Raw genomic sequence first — 14,334 nt, 5'->3', positions numbered from 1 at the left:
GTCATTAGCCTCATCCTTGCGTGAGACCATCGATCAGTCTCATTCCTTTCTTGTCGTAACCCTCATCCATGGGTCTCATCTCGGCATTTGAGTGACCCTCATCCATGGGTCTCGTCTTGTCGTTTGTGTGACCCTCATCCATGGGTCTCGTCTTGGCGTTTGTGTGACCCTCATCCATAGGAATCCTAGTCTGCCTGAAGGGCACGCGCTTGGTCTTCTTTTTAGTGCTCAGCATGGGCCGCTTTAAGAATGCTTTACCACCTCCTTCTCCGGCTCCCAATGTATATATATCTCTGGGACGACGATCTTCAGTGAAGGGGAGAGAATTAGCCGAGATTCAATCTCGTTTCCAAATTCCCATTGACCACCATATTAGGCTTCCTACACCTGAGGAGACAAGTACTGCCATGGTAGGACGTGGCTTTGGAGTATACTTGGCCTCTTTAAGATTAGGCCTTCGTTTTCCCTTGTCCAACTTTGGGATGGAGTGGCTTGATTACCATTGTGTTGTCCCAGGCCAGCTTTATCCTAACGGTTGGGCTCAGTTAGTTGGTTTCACTATTCTCTGTCATATGATCCAAGTGCCTCCTTCTATAGAGTTGTTTGGTTGCTTCTATAGGTTGAGAAGGGTCGAACGGAGGGGTGTCTTTTTCACGCTTCAAAGAATTGTAGGTCTGTCCCCCCTTTTTCAAAAGCTCCAAAATAAGGTGGACTTCGAGTCCCGATGGATTGTGATCGAGCCTCCTTGTAACGACCCGCTCCCACTTACGAGCGCCACTGGTAAATAATCGACCAGATTACTCACCTATCAAACCACAACTGAAGGGTTGGACTATGTTTCAAAAGAAACGCCCTAGGTGGGAACTAGGCTTCGTCCTTCCCTTCGCTCCACTCAGGAATCGGTCCCAACTCAATCAAGAAAACACAGCGGACTGAGACCCGAAACCCGAGTGAGCTTCACCTCTCTTCGACTCGCCCCATAGCAAGCCAGAGGTGACCCAGGCACTAGCTAGCATACAAACACTTCGTTGAGTATTGGGGATTTATGAGAACATACCTTGCTGATCCTGACTCGGTCCGAAACTTGGCTTTACCGACTATGCCACATTCAACAAGCAATCTCATAATCATCTATCACACTATGATGATTACAACAATTAAATACATTTAAGCTCAATAACACAGACATTTACTCACAAGGGTATACATACACCACGCCCCCCTGGCTATATACAAGCAATATTAAAAATACATAACTCGGGCAACTCAGCTAGTTGCCATAACGGCCTCCCTGCGCCATCCCTGCTTGTCTCTGGACTTGCAATATCTACACATGAGGTAAAACCTCATGAGTCATAAAGACTCAGTAAGGGTGCAATGCATGTAAATATGAATATAATCATGTTTATGTATGTCAAATGCATGCAAATGAGGCTAGGCTCACACATCCTCACAACCCACTAAGGTTTGAGGCATCAACCTATCAGCCCCCACCACTAGTCCTCCTTATGGCCACAGGTCCACTAGTTCTTGCATCACACAAGATATAACCACTACATGCCAGTGCAACATAAAAACATTATCAAGCATATTTACCAACTTGCAAGGCCACCTCCACATGGGGCCGTCCCTTACCTGGCTCGAAGCCTCTTCTCTGCCTCGGCACGAACTTCAGCCTGAACCGCAAGTTCCTCTAGGATCACTGGCTTCCCGGTCGAACCTAGAGGCAAAACACACAAAACCCCAACTCTATCAACATCCGGCATTAAACCAATGCCCTCAACTTCGCCACACACACCATCAAAACCATCCATCAACAATTTTCTAAACAACCCCGGCACAGGGTTTAATCCCACAAATAACTATTTTACATTAACTCGCTTAATGCAATTAATTGGGGAAGAAAATATTAATTTACCTCGACTCATTTGGAGAGAAATTCGGAAACGCCTACGCCGACGTTGCCTCCCGAGCCGCCGCTCGCGCCCAAAATTCCATTTTTGAGCTTCCGACAAGCTTTTCAAGCCCCAAACTAATTTTCAGAACTTTCCCTCATTTTTCTGGAATTTTTCAGCTATTTTTCCCAATTTTCCATATTTTCTTTTTATTTCTTTTCTTATTTTCTTTTTTTTTTTCTCTTTTTCTTTTTATTTTTCCCTTCCCCTATTCATCATCTTCCAGCTTCCTCTCCCGCGCGCTCCTAATGTCGCGCCTGCGTATGGTGGCCAGCCACCACCATTGGCTTCTCCGACAACTGCTTCCCGCGTCGCCATCACCGATCGTGCTACACCAATCGGTCGCCGCCGCAAGCCACCGCTTCAGTAGCGTCGAACCAGCTTCCCCTGCACGCAATCGGCTGCCATGGCTACGCCTGGGGAGCTTGTTGTTCGACAATCCAGGGTCGCCTTCGGTCTAGCAAGCAGCTACAACAGCCTCCATCGGCCCCGTCGACCACTGCCATGGTCGCCACCAGCCCCTTGCGGCTGCTCCAGCTCTACCCGCTACTGCCATGGCCGCTGCAACCGACCGCTCCATCTTGTTCTAGCCATCTCATAGACCCAATGGCCTCCTATTGCTGATGGTCGAGACCTCGCCGGCTACCTCTGAGCATCCCCGCTTGCCATCGATGCTTGCTAGACCACCATCAACACCGCCTCCTCAAGCCTCTGTAACCAGCCATGGTCGCTGTCTTCTCCGCCACAGCAATCAGCCTCCCCTCACTCTCTCGATCTCACTCTCAACCGCTCGATCTCTCTTGGCTGATCTCACGATGCCTCGGCTCTGCACTCTCACGCGATCTTTCACTCTCATTTGCTCTCTCTGCTCACTCCCTCTATCTCTCGCTCTCTGGCTTCTCTCGGCCATTTCAAATGGCAGAGATATTAACATAGGAAGCTTCCTTGAAGCTTCCTCTCACGCGGAAGAAACATACATATATATTATACACTAATTACATATAAACCCTCCAAAATCTCATAATTCCACTTTAGAAATTAATAATTGCACTTGGGGGATTTTATAATTACACTTGAACCCTCCCATGATTTTAATTAATTTCCCACAAGCCACTAAAACATTAATTCTCCAAAATTAATAATTTGATTTTTACTCGATAAAGCCAATTTCGTCCCTACGCCTGCACGGGACCTTAATTTGACCCAAAAATACTTAAGGGTTGCCTTGCTCGCAAAATCGGACCACCCCTAGGGTCCCTGCAGCTTCCAGGAGGTCCCCTCCGACTATTCGGTATTGGCACCCGCTCGGGCTTATATAGAGTTTATTTCAAAAATTATTCTCGATCGGACCGCTTCCAGCGTCACTATCCTCATCTTGAGACGCTCGTCAATCTCTTGTCCTCTTCCCTGGACATCCAAGTCCCGAGGCACTCCCAGCCGCCCATTCGGTAATTTTTATTAATTAATTACTCAAAATTTACTCTTGGGCTTCCCGGGCCACCCGGGATCCTTTCAAAATAATCCAAAATTTATTTATTTTCAATACCATGTAATACCGGGTATTACACTCCTTCTAGCTGGAAAGCGCCGGTTCGTTGGTGTTGGGATAACGAGCGGGACTTTTGGTTGGAAAAGCTCGATGATATCGGGATTTCCCGGGCTGTCTATCGCCGATTAATTGAGAGATTATGTGCCCTTGGCACTTGTAATCTGCCCGACCTGCTTACCTCAGAAAATATTGCCATTGCGGGGTGGGGCATTCGGCTAGAAGACATGCCCGGGTCCTCCACCCTTGCTTTTGTGCCTTCATCGGCCATGCCCAAGGACACCTTGCAAGTTGAGGAGGAAGAGGGCAGCGAGGAAGAGGATGAGGGCCCCGAGGAAGAAGAAGAAGAAGGGGGGAATTCCCTAGGGAGTATGGTCTTTCCTGGTTGTTCTTCCTCTGAGGGTAGACTCTCAGAATCGTAGAGATTGCCTTTTAAATATTAATTTATGCGGCTGACTCTTGCTTTTCATCCCTTGCTTTGCAGACGATATGAATATATTCAAGGAACAGATGCTCAGACGTTGTGGTAGGGATTCACGACAGTCCGGCGGGCAAGACCCACAGCCTCCTCCTCAAGCGCCTCCAGGCTTGCTACAGGGGCTCTCATTTGGCGTACCTGATCCCAGCCATCTTCCTCCTCCAGTTCCTAACTCATCTCGACGGCGCTTGAAAATGAAAAGATCTGAAGCAGGTACCTCATCCAGTCTTCCTTGCCCTGAGACCTTGGCCCCCACGTCGGATGTATCTATGTTAGACCCACCGTCCCTCGAAGGCGCTCTTGTGGAACCAAATCCCACTGACGTGTCTGGCTCGCGAAGAAAGGGGGTTGGCAGCTCTCGTTCTTCTTTTAGCGGTGAGCTTGACCGAATCAGGGAGGAGAGTCGTTAATCTTTTGTTCTCTTTCGCAGGGACCGGTGGAAGTTGAAAGCCGAGCTCCCAGATTTTCGACCAATTCTTCCTCCCATTGCTGAGCCTAGGCGAAATCCCGTGCCAATTCTCAACAGCACCCGGGTGAGGGGCGACCATTTCACTGTGCAGCCTGGGCTAATCGAAACAGACTCTATAAGAGACCCAGGATGATATACACTACTGTGCTCCCTCAGGATGAGCAAAATTTTTTCGGCATTTGGCCTAGCGTTGCTAACTCTCCTGAGCAGAAGATTATTGAGGTAAGTTATCTTTGTTTTGCCTGCATGTCGTGCTTGTTAGGTGACTTGGTTGTTAGTCTTCTAATGCGTTGTTTGCGCCTAGGGGGTCCAAGGGTTGGTGATATCCAACGCCATCGGGAGAGCCTATCATCACCAGGCAGAACAAGAGAAGGCGGAGGCGAGAGAGAATATGGTAAAGTGGCGGGATCACGAACGCTCGCTACACGCCGATATCAGGAAGTTGACTCGAGAGGGAGAAGACATGCGGTCCAAGTTGACGGAGGCTCGCGGTGAGTCTTCGGGCATGAAGGGGGAGTTAGAGGAGCTCCGGAAGAATAAAGAATCGCTGACGAGGGAACTCGTAGAAGCCCGGAATGCTCATGAGAATTTGCTGCAAGAGCATTCCTTGAGGGTAGATGACGTTGCTCGTCAAAGGAAACAAAATAGGTCGCTCAAGGATCGAAGAAATGAAGAGATTTCAGTGGCATGGAAGGAGGCTGTGAAAGAATATCGTCTATCGTCGGATTTCCAAGAAAGGAAGATCCGTTATGGGGGTTGCTTTACCAAGTATGGATTCTATCTTGCACGCTCACACCTGGAATCCAAACGCCCAGGAGAACAGTTTCCTGAGCTGGTTTATACGGATGAGGTAGAGGAGTCTAACGTCCCCGACTGGCGAAGATATAATGATCCTAACCCCACGAGCCCTAAGACTTATTTGAATGCCAACTTAGCTGATGATCTGGAGAACTTGTCGGGCCCATGGGAGCCGTACGCCTTTGCCTCAGCGGAAGTGGAGATGACTGACGCCCTCCCTTCGACTGATGATACAGTTGTCCCGGCTGATATTGTTATCCCAACTTCGAGCTTGGAGGAAGGTGACCCCCCATCCGCCCCTAGTAGCAGTGCTCCTAGCTCTGGCAGTAGGAAGCGGACTTGAAGGAGATTTTTCCCCCTTTTAGTACAGTAGTTTTTTTTTTTTTTTTTCTTTTCTTGAGTGTAGTTGCTTTTATTTGCTTAAATAAGATTTGTCTTTTTTCTTAAACAGTAGTTACAGCTTGCTGATTTTTTACTATTATCTCCCATCGAAAGTCTGGTTCCGACCTTAGGGTTTTAGACTCTTCATGCCACAAGGTGGACTATGGGCTTTTCAGCTCATAGTGGTCCTTTGGCAATTCCTTGTTCCTGTTATCGAGCCAGGCCAATTAAGTAGGCTAGCGGGATAACCTTTTGATTTCAATGTTGAGGGGTTGTGGTGGACATATTTGTCACTTCGCTAGACCGGGCCACTTGGCTTTAAGGCAGGACGGCTATCACAGTCGTCGGGCCTATTGAGCCGTGCTTTTCTCATAGCGTATTATGTGGCAGGGCCTTTTGCATTATTATCGGGCTTAGTAGAATATCCTACTAGCGGGACATTAATTTGCTTGCTAATGCCATTTGATTTTTTCACTTCCGGGCAAGACTTGCCTTACTACTCTGCGGGGAAGCAAAAAAAGGCTTTATTATTATCTTTCCTCTTTTTTTTTTTTTTTGTGCGAGAAGGGACCCATAGCAGGTCGTTCTCTTTCATTTGCCTTGAATAATGAAGAAAGGGAAAACACAAGCATTTTACGTGGTTCGGCAAAATATGCCTACATCCACGGTCCCTCTTCGGGTTCATATTATTATTGCGTTACATGTCCGAAGGGGAGTACAATTTCAGGTGGTTTGTGCTCCAAGTCTTACCCATGGTTTCACCCTGGAGCATTTGGAGGATACAGGTACTAGGACCTATCATTTCTTGGATGCAGTACGGCCCTTCCCAATTTGCTCGAAATTTTTCATCCTCTCGGAGTGCATTAGTGATGGCTAATTTTCTGAGGATCAAATCTCCCTTCTTGAGAGGTCGGCTCCTTACACGAGAGTTGTAATAGTTGGCAACCCTTTTATGATAGGCAGCGATTCGTACCGCCGCCCTGTCTCTCTGTTCCTCGATGAGATCAAGACTCTTTTAATGAATCAGAGTTTTCCGAACCGTCACATTTATCAAAAGCATCCAATCGGGGTGACCTGCACGAGATTTCCACAGGAATCAAAGCTTCTGTTCCGTACACCAGGTTAAATGGCGTTTCACCCGTTGAGACCCGACTGGTTGTTCGGTAGGCCCACAAGACGGTAGGTAATTCATCCACCCATGCTCCCTTTGCGCCTTCTAGCCGAGTTTTCAAACCATGTAAGATTGTTCTGTTGCTGACTTCTGCTTGTCCGTTAGCTTGGGGATATGCTACTGAAGAAATCCTTAGCTGAATGTCCAAGCCTTTGCAAAAATTTCGGAAAGAATCACAGTCAAACTGCTTTCCATGATCGGTGTTAATGATTCGTGGGATTCCAAATCGACATACAATGTCTTTCCATACCATGGCCTTTACTTTCCTCACACTGATGGTGGCTAGGGCTTCGGCTTCAATCCACTTGGTAAAATAATCCGTTGCCACCAAAAGGAATTTCCTTTGCCCTGTAGCTTGCGGAAATGGGCCGAGAATATCCAAGCCCTATTGAGCGAAGGGAATGGGCTGGAATGTGGGTTGTAGTTGCGATATTGGAGCAGAATGAATCGGGGCGTGCCTCTAACATTTATCACACTCTTTGACCTTTGCTTGAGCATCATGTTGTAATGTGGGCCAGAAAAAGCCTGCCCTTAGGATTTTGGCCGCGAGGGCCCTTCCTCCCAGATGCTCACCGCATACTCCACTGTGAACCTCAGTTAAAGCATAATTGGTTTCCCGAGGGCCTAAGCATTTGAGGAGTGGCGTAGTGTGCGATCACTTATATAGCATCCCATCTATTATTGTGAAACGAGCTCCTCTAAGTTTAATTTTCTTAGCCTCTTTTGGGTCTGTCGGTAATTCTCCCGTTGTTAAATATTTGTAAAAAGGGGTTCTCCAGTCGTTACTATTCTCAATACATGCTACTTCAGGTTCTTCTATACTTGGTTATTGAAGGACTTCCACATACACTGTTCTCCTAGTAGTTTCTTTAGTGGATGCTAATTTGGATAAAGCGTCTACATGGCCATTAAGGGATCTGTTGATCTATACTAGCCGGAAACTTTCGAACAACTGTGCAAGTGCCCTGACTTTCTGGAGATACTGTCCCATGGCCGGCTCTCTAGTCTCGTACTGCCCGTAGTATTGCTAAACGATCAGTTGAGAATCACTGTGGGCTATCAATTGTGCTACCTCAAGTTTTCGGGCTAACCTCAGACCGGCGATTAGTGCCTCATAATCGGCCACATTATTCGAGCTTGGAAAAGCGAATCTTAGAGAGTATTCAAGGGATTCTCCTTCTGGTGGGATAAGCACTATTCCCGCTCCACTCCCTTGGGAACTGGCAGCCCCATCAACAAACAGTAACCACTCTGTTATGCTTTTTTCCTTGGCTTCCTTAGAGGGTGTACATTCGACAATAAAGTTCGCCAATGCTTGCCCTTTTATAGCCTGCCTAGGATGATATTGTATGTCATACTCACTCAACTCAATGGACCATTTGGTGAGACGACCGGAACACTCAGGCTTTTGTAAAATGCTCCGTAATGGTTGGTCTGTCAGTACGCTAATGGAGTGAGCTTGGAAATATGGCCTCAACTTTCTAGAGGTGTTCAATAGGGCCAGTGCCACCTTTTCTGTGAAGGGATAACGCGTTTCTGGCCCTTGTAGAACCTTACTGACGTAGTACACTAGTCGATCCACCTGTCCTTCCTTTTTAATCAGTATTGCACTTACTGCTTTGTCACTTACACCCAAGTACAGATATAACATTTCCCCAGTTTCAGGTTGAGTCAATAAAGCGACTTCCTTCAAGTACTCTTTTAATGCCTCAAATGACTTTTGGCATTGCTCCGTCCACTCAAACTTTTTCCCTGTCCTTAATGTCTGAAGAAACGGGAGTTCCCTTTCGGCCGATTTGGAGAGGAAACGCCCAAGAGCCGCCATTCGACCTGTCAGCCGCTGCACCTCCTTAATTGATGTTGGGGGTTCCATATCCAGTATCGCTTGAATCTTTTCGGGGTTCACCTTGATGCCCCTTTGTGTGATCATATACCCTAAGAATTTTCCAGACTGAACTCCAAATGCACATTTTGCTGGGTTTAGGTGCATTTTGTATTGCCTAAAGACTTCAAGCACTCGTGCCAGCTTTTTAACATACGATTCCTTCTCCCGACTTTTCACGATCATAGCATCGACATATGCTTCCATTGTGTCACCCAATAATTCCTTAAAGACTTTATTCACCATGCGTTGATAAGTGGCCCCCGCGTTCTTGAGCCCGAATGGCATAACTTGGTAACAATATGTCCCTTTTTCTGTAATGAATGATGTTTTCTCCTGATTTGGAGGATACATCATTATCTGATGATACCCTGAAAAGGCTTCTAAGAAGCTCAATAGATGATACCCAGATGTTTCATCCACCAGATGATCAATCCGAGGTAATGGGTAGGAATCTTTAGGACACGCCTTGTTAAGGCCAGTGAAGTCTATACACACGTTCCATTTTCCGTTGGGTTTTTTAACCATAACCACATTGGCCAACCACTCTGGATATAACACCTCTCGAATGAAACCTGCCTTTAGTAGCTTATCAATTTCTTCTTCTAACGCCGGTAGTCTATCAGGGGCGATATTCTTTTTTTTTTTTTGTCGAACAGGCTTGAACTGAGGATTCACGTTCAAATGGTGACATATCACGTCTGGACTAATCCCTGGCATATCCCTTGGTGTCCAAGCAAAGACATCCAAATTTTCTCTAAGGCACCCTATGATTTCCTCTTTTACTGGTTTCGGAAGCTTCGTGCCCACATACACCAACTTCTCGGGATCTGTGTCACTTAAGCGCACTGCTTCTAACTCTTCCACTGGTTGGGGCTTGCGAGCAGTCTCTTCTTCCAGGGATTTGTGTATGGCTTTTTCAGCGATAGATAAAGTCTCTTCTGCTCTTTTTCCTTTTGTGGACGATACATAACAGGATCTTGCCTTCTTCTGATCTCCAAGAACTTGCCCTACTCCTGAGAGCGTGGGGAATTTCATTAATAAGTAGCAAGAGGACACTACAACCCTCATATCATTGAGGAGCGGTCGGCCTAAAATCATGTTGTATGCTGCAGAAGGGGCTTTGACCACCATGAAATTCGCCTGTCGAGTCACACTTTGAGGGTCGGCGCCCAATGTGACAGGTAGTTGAACAGATCCTGCTACCGAGACAGGTTCTCCAGTGAAGCTGTACTGGGGAGAGGACACTTTTCTGAACCGGTCTTGGGATATGTGCATTTGTTCGAAATAATTCCAATAGATTAGATTAACAGAGCTGCCACTATCCACCAAAATACTACTGATGGGGTGTTTGGCGATAACTGCAGAAATTACCATTGGATCGTCATGTGGAAGTATTATATCACCTTTATCAGCAGGGGTGAACGTGATTGGCTCCTTGTCCTCTCTCACCTCCATCACGGAATTGACTTGGTAGGCCTGACGGGCATAGGCCTTTCGAGAAGAAGAAGTATTCCCAGCTAAAGTCTCGCCCCCAGAGATAACCTGAATAGCTTGATGAGTTGGCTCATTGTCAGGGGGGGGCACCATTCTGTCATCCCTTATCCCTTCATTCTGCCGTAAATTTCGTCTATCTTGACCATCGGGTCTTTCTTCCCTTCTTTGACGGTCTCTGTCATTTCTACCTTCAGTCCTTACATATCTTTGCAAGTGTCCTTCACGAATGAGTGCTTCGATCTGATTTTTTAGCTCCCTACACTGATCAGTAGAGTGTCCCCGAGTTCGGTGATACCTGCAGTACTCTTCTTGATTTCTCCCCATGGGGCGATCTGCCTTTTTCGGAAGCTGGAGGAGACCAGACCCCTCTACTGCCGCCAATATAGTTGATCGGGGTTGATTGAGCCTAGTGTAATGATGGAATTGTGGCCCCACTGTATCCGACCTCCTGATCCGTTCTTTTCGCTGGTTTGATCCTTCTTCAATATCTCGCTCTTTCCTCTTTCTCTCTCCGTCTTCACTTCCCCTTACCGTTCTCATCATCTCCGCATGGAGTATGTACCTGTTAGCCCTGACGAACAGGTCTGCCAGAGATTTTGGAGGGTCCAGGGATAATGATTCTTGCAAAGGAGTTAGTCGTGTCCCTTGGAACATGGCAGACACCGCCATTTCAATCAATAAATTACAGATCTCAAGTGTGGCATTTTGAAATCTGTCCACATAGTGTCGTAGGGTCTCTTTATTCCCTTGTCGAATGCTAAGCAGATATGTCACATCCTTCTTTCTTTGACTGTTAATAATGAACGCTTTGATAAATTCTGTTTTTAGCTGCCCGAATGAAGAGATAGATGCCTCGGGTAAGCCGTTAAACCAGGCTCGAGCATGCCCAGTTAGGGTTAAAGGAAATGCTCTGCACATTATCTTGTCGTCCCATCCATGAAGCATCATTAAAGATTCATAGTTTTGCACATGATCGTACGGGTCGTCCTTTCTTGAATAAGGATTTATTTGAGGCATCTTGAACTTCCTCAGCAAAGGTTTCTCCATTACTTCGGCCACGAATGGTAGCTTTCCTCTGGATTGTTCCTCAGAGGTAGGTAATAACTTATTCTGTTGTAGGACCCGCTCAATCATCTTTTTCATATCGGCGACCTCTCGTGCACTAAATGCAGTAGGGTTATCCTCAGGCCCATCATTTTGCTTGGTTATGGGTTTGGCATCTTGGCCTCTTTCCATCGGAGTGCTGGCTACTGTTTCTGAATATCTTCCTCGTTGTGGGCTTCGCCTTTCTGTCTTTCGACGGTCAGTTCCTCCATGATTTCCTCGAGGGGGAGATGTTTGGCTGTGATCTTCCCTTAAAGGAGACCTTGGTTGATTGTTTCGAGTTGGGACAGGTTGAACGTGGGTTTCGGGCTTGCGTCTCGATAGGAGTCGTTCCCTGGTACCTCCTGACGAGCCCTGTGAGATGGAACTATTTCTAGGATGAACTTTCTCAATGCAGCTGGGATTGTCCCGTGGGGGACCAAACTTTGCAAAATACCAGCCATTTCCCTCAGAGTTGTATTCCTTCAGCGTGTTGCTGTTGCAGGGCCTCGTACTTAGCCCAAGGTACGACGGATGGGATCTGCATACCTGAGTAGGGTCCCGAGAGAATATGTGGGGTAGTAAGAGGAGGCACCTGAAGTTGGGCCCCCAGTGGGTGAGAGGGCTCTAGAAGGGGCGGCTGTTGGTGTGTGAGGGATGGGTGACCCTTACGAGGGGATTGATGGGTGAGGGACGGTTGGCCACCATGGGTGAGGGGAGGCTGTCCCTCATGGGTGAGGGGCGGATGGCCCCCATGGATGAGGGGTAACGGGCCATCGTGAGTAGACTGATGCTGATCTTTCGCTCGAGGGAGGGTTTCTCGTCGAGGCGATTGGGCCCCATGGGAGAGGGTCTGGCGATTGCTTCGAGTTTGAGCCATGATAAGGGAAGAGTGTTGCAGCTTTTTGTTTGCGTTTTCCACAGACGGCGCCAATTGTTGTTACACGATTACAACAATAAATTTATAAAATGGGAAACCACCGATGGATGACCCTCGTATGGCGTATTTGAGCGATGAGTGAGTCTCGTAGGGCATTTCTGAGCGATGGATGAGTCTCGTAGGGCGTTTTCGAGCGATGAATGAGTCTCCGGAGGTGTTTCCGAGTGATGGATGACCAATTAGAGAAAGAATCGGTTAGGAGTGCGGGCGAAAGTCCCCGCGCAGACCCTCCGATGCCTAAGTTAGATCACCGTAGAAATTGAGTATTCGAAAGTAAGAGAGTAAATGCGAGAGTCAGAGATTGCATACCGAATGAGAGAAAGTGACCTCCTATTTATAGCAACAAGAGGGGCATCCATGTGTCGCGTGTTCCGAGTTTTGAGGCAAGTATCTCGGAGGGGCTTTGACCGAGTCTCGCCGGAATAGCCTTAGGCCGACTTTCTTGGAGGCGGTGGAGTAAGAATAGGAGGCCCACGGAGGCGAGTGTGGATCCCTGGGTGACCCTCACTCGAGGGTATCTGTGAGCATGGAAAAAAGAGCGCGAGGGGCCGTGCACGGGGCCGGGTGCGAAGTGATTGCGTGTGCGGGGGGTCGCGCACAAGGGTGTGCACGGGCGTCCGCATGTTGGCAACCGGGCACACGGTCGCGGCCTTACGCAGGCAGCCATGTGTTGCCAGCCGCGCGCTCAGCCAGCTGTGCGCGAGGCCTTGAGCGCGCGGCCTTGAGCAGGCAGCCGCGCGCGAGCAGCCGCGGGCGCGGTTGCCTTCCCCCGAGTGGGGTCACTCGGGGGTACTGTTCCCCCAAGTGACGGCTACTCGGGGGAGGGGGGCGCAGCCCCCACCAGGCAGCCGCGTGTTTCCTGGCAACGCACGCGGCTGCCCATGGGGGCCGCGCTTGCCACCCCTGAGTGACCTCACTCGGGGGTGGTACCCCCTGAGTGGCCTTCTTTGGCCACCCAGGGGGCTGCCACGTGGCGCTCTCTCGGGGTGCCACGTGGCGCTCTCTCAGGGGGCCACGTGGCGCTCTCTTGACCCGATTTCTTCGGCACTCACTCTGCTTTTATTATTTTATACATAACAATATATATGCACGAGCAGTGAGTTTATATCAGTTATGCATGATTTCTTTACAGTGATTCAAGTAAATATCATCGTTGAGTCATCCCTAAAGTTGTTTCATATCAATTGGGACTTGTTTTCCCAAGTTTAATTTAATTCAGAATGGTGTATTTTTGTTAAGTTTGAATCAAGAACGGAGTCTCTGTGTTCGTCGTTTCTAGGTTTAAAGAGTTGGAGACATCCAGATAGGTTCCCTCATATCCGGATAGAGTTTTCAAAGTTTGTGAGTGACATCCGAATGGCCTATGTTCATATCCGGATGGCTTGTTCAGTTATGAGAGTGACATCCGGATAACCTTTATTCATATCTGGATGGTCTTAGTTATATCCGGATGCTTTGTTTTCGTATCCAGATGTGTCAATATTAATTTGTGAGTGCTATCAAGATACATCGTGCCGTATTTGGATGTGTTTATCATAAGTGTTATCCGGATACATTGAGTCATATCCAGATGTGTTTAATGCGATATCCGGATGCCTTCCTCATACATCCGGATGAGTCAAAGGATATCCGGATGCCTCGTTTCACATCCGGATTAGTCTTATAAAGCTTGTGAGTAATATTCGGATACCTCAAGTCGTATCCGGATGCGTCTAATGCTTGTTGAGAGTTATATCCGGATGTATTGATTCATATCCGAATGAATTCTAGTTCCTTGCGTATGATATCCGGATGGTTCTTCGCACATCCGGATAGCTCATATTCGGATGCCCTTTCTTCTATCAAGATAGGTCTAGTATATCAAGATGATTCCTTCCATATTTGTATGCCTCTCTCCAAAGTTGAATTTTTCATTCGAATAGTCTCCAGTTATATCCGAATGCATCAGTGAGATATCTGGATGACCATAATCATATCTAGATGTCTTAGTTTCTATCCGAATATATTCCAGCATATTCGAATAGCTTCTTATTTGAGGGTCAGTGTATCCGGATGAGCCTTCTTCATTTCCGAATGTGTTTCATCATATCTAAATATCTTTTCTGATATTCGGATGACTTTTCCAGAAATCTAA

Source organism: Diospyros lotus, chromosome 7 (assembly GCF_014633365.1).
Source record: "Diospyros lotus cultivar Yz01 chromosome 7, ASM1463336v1, whole genome shotgun sequence".
Lineage (NCBI taxonomy): Eukaryota > Viridiplantae > Streptophyta > Magnoliopsida > Ericales > Ebenaceae > Diospyros > Diospyros lotus.
The sequence above is the reverse complement of the archived record's forward strand: the minus strand, read 5'-3'. Positions refer to the sequence as shown.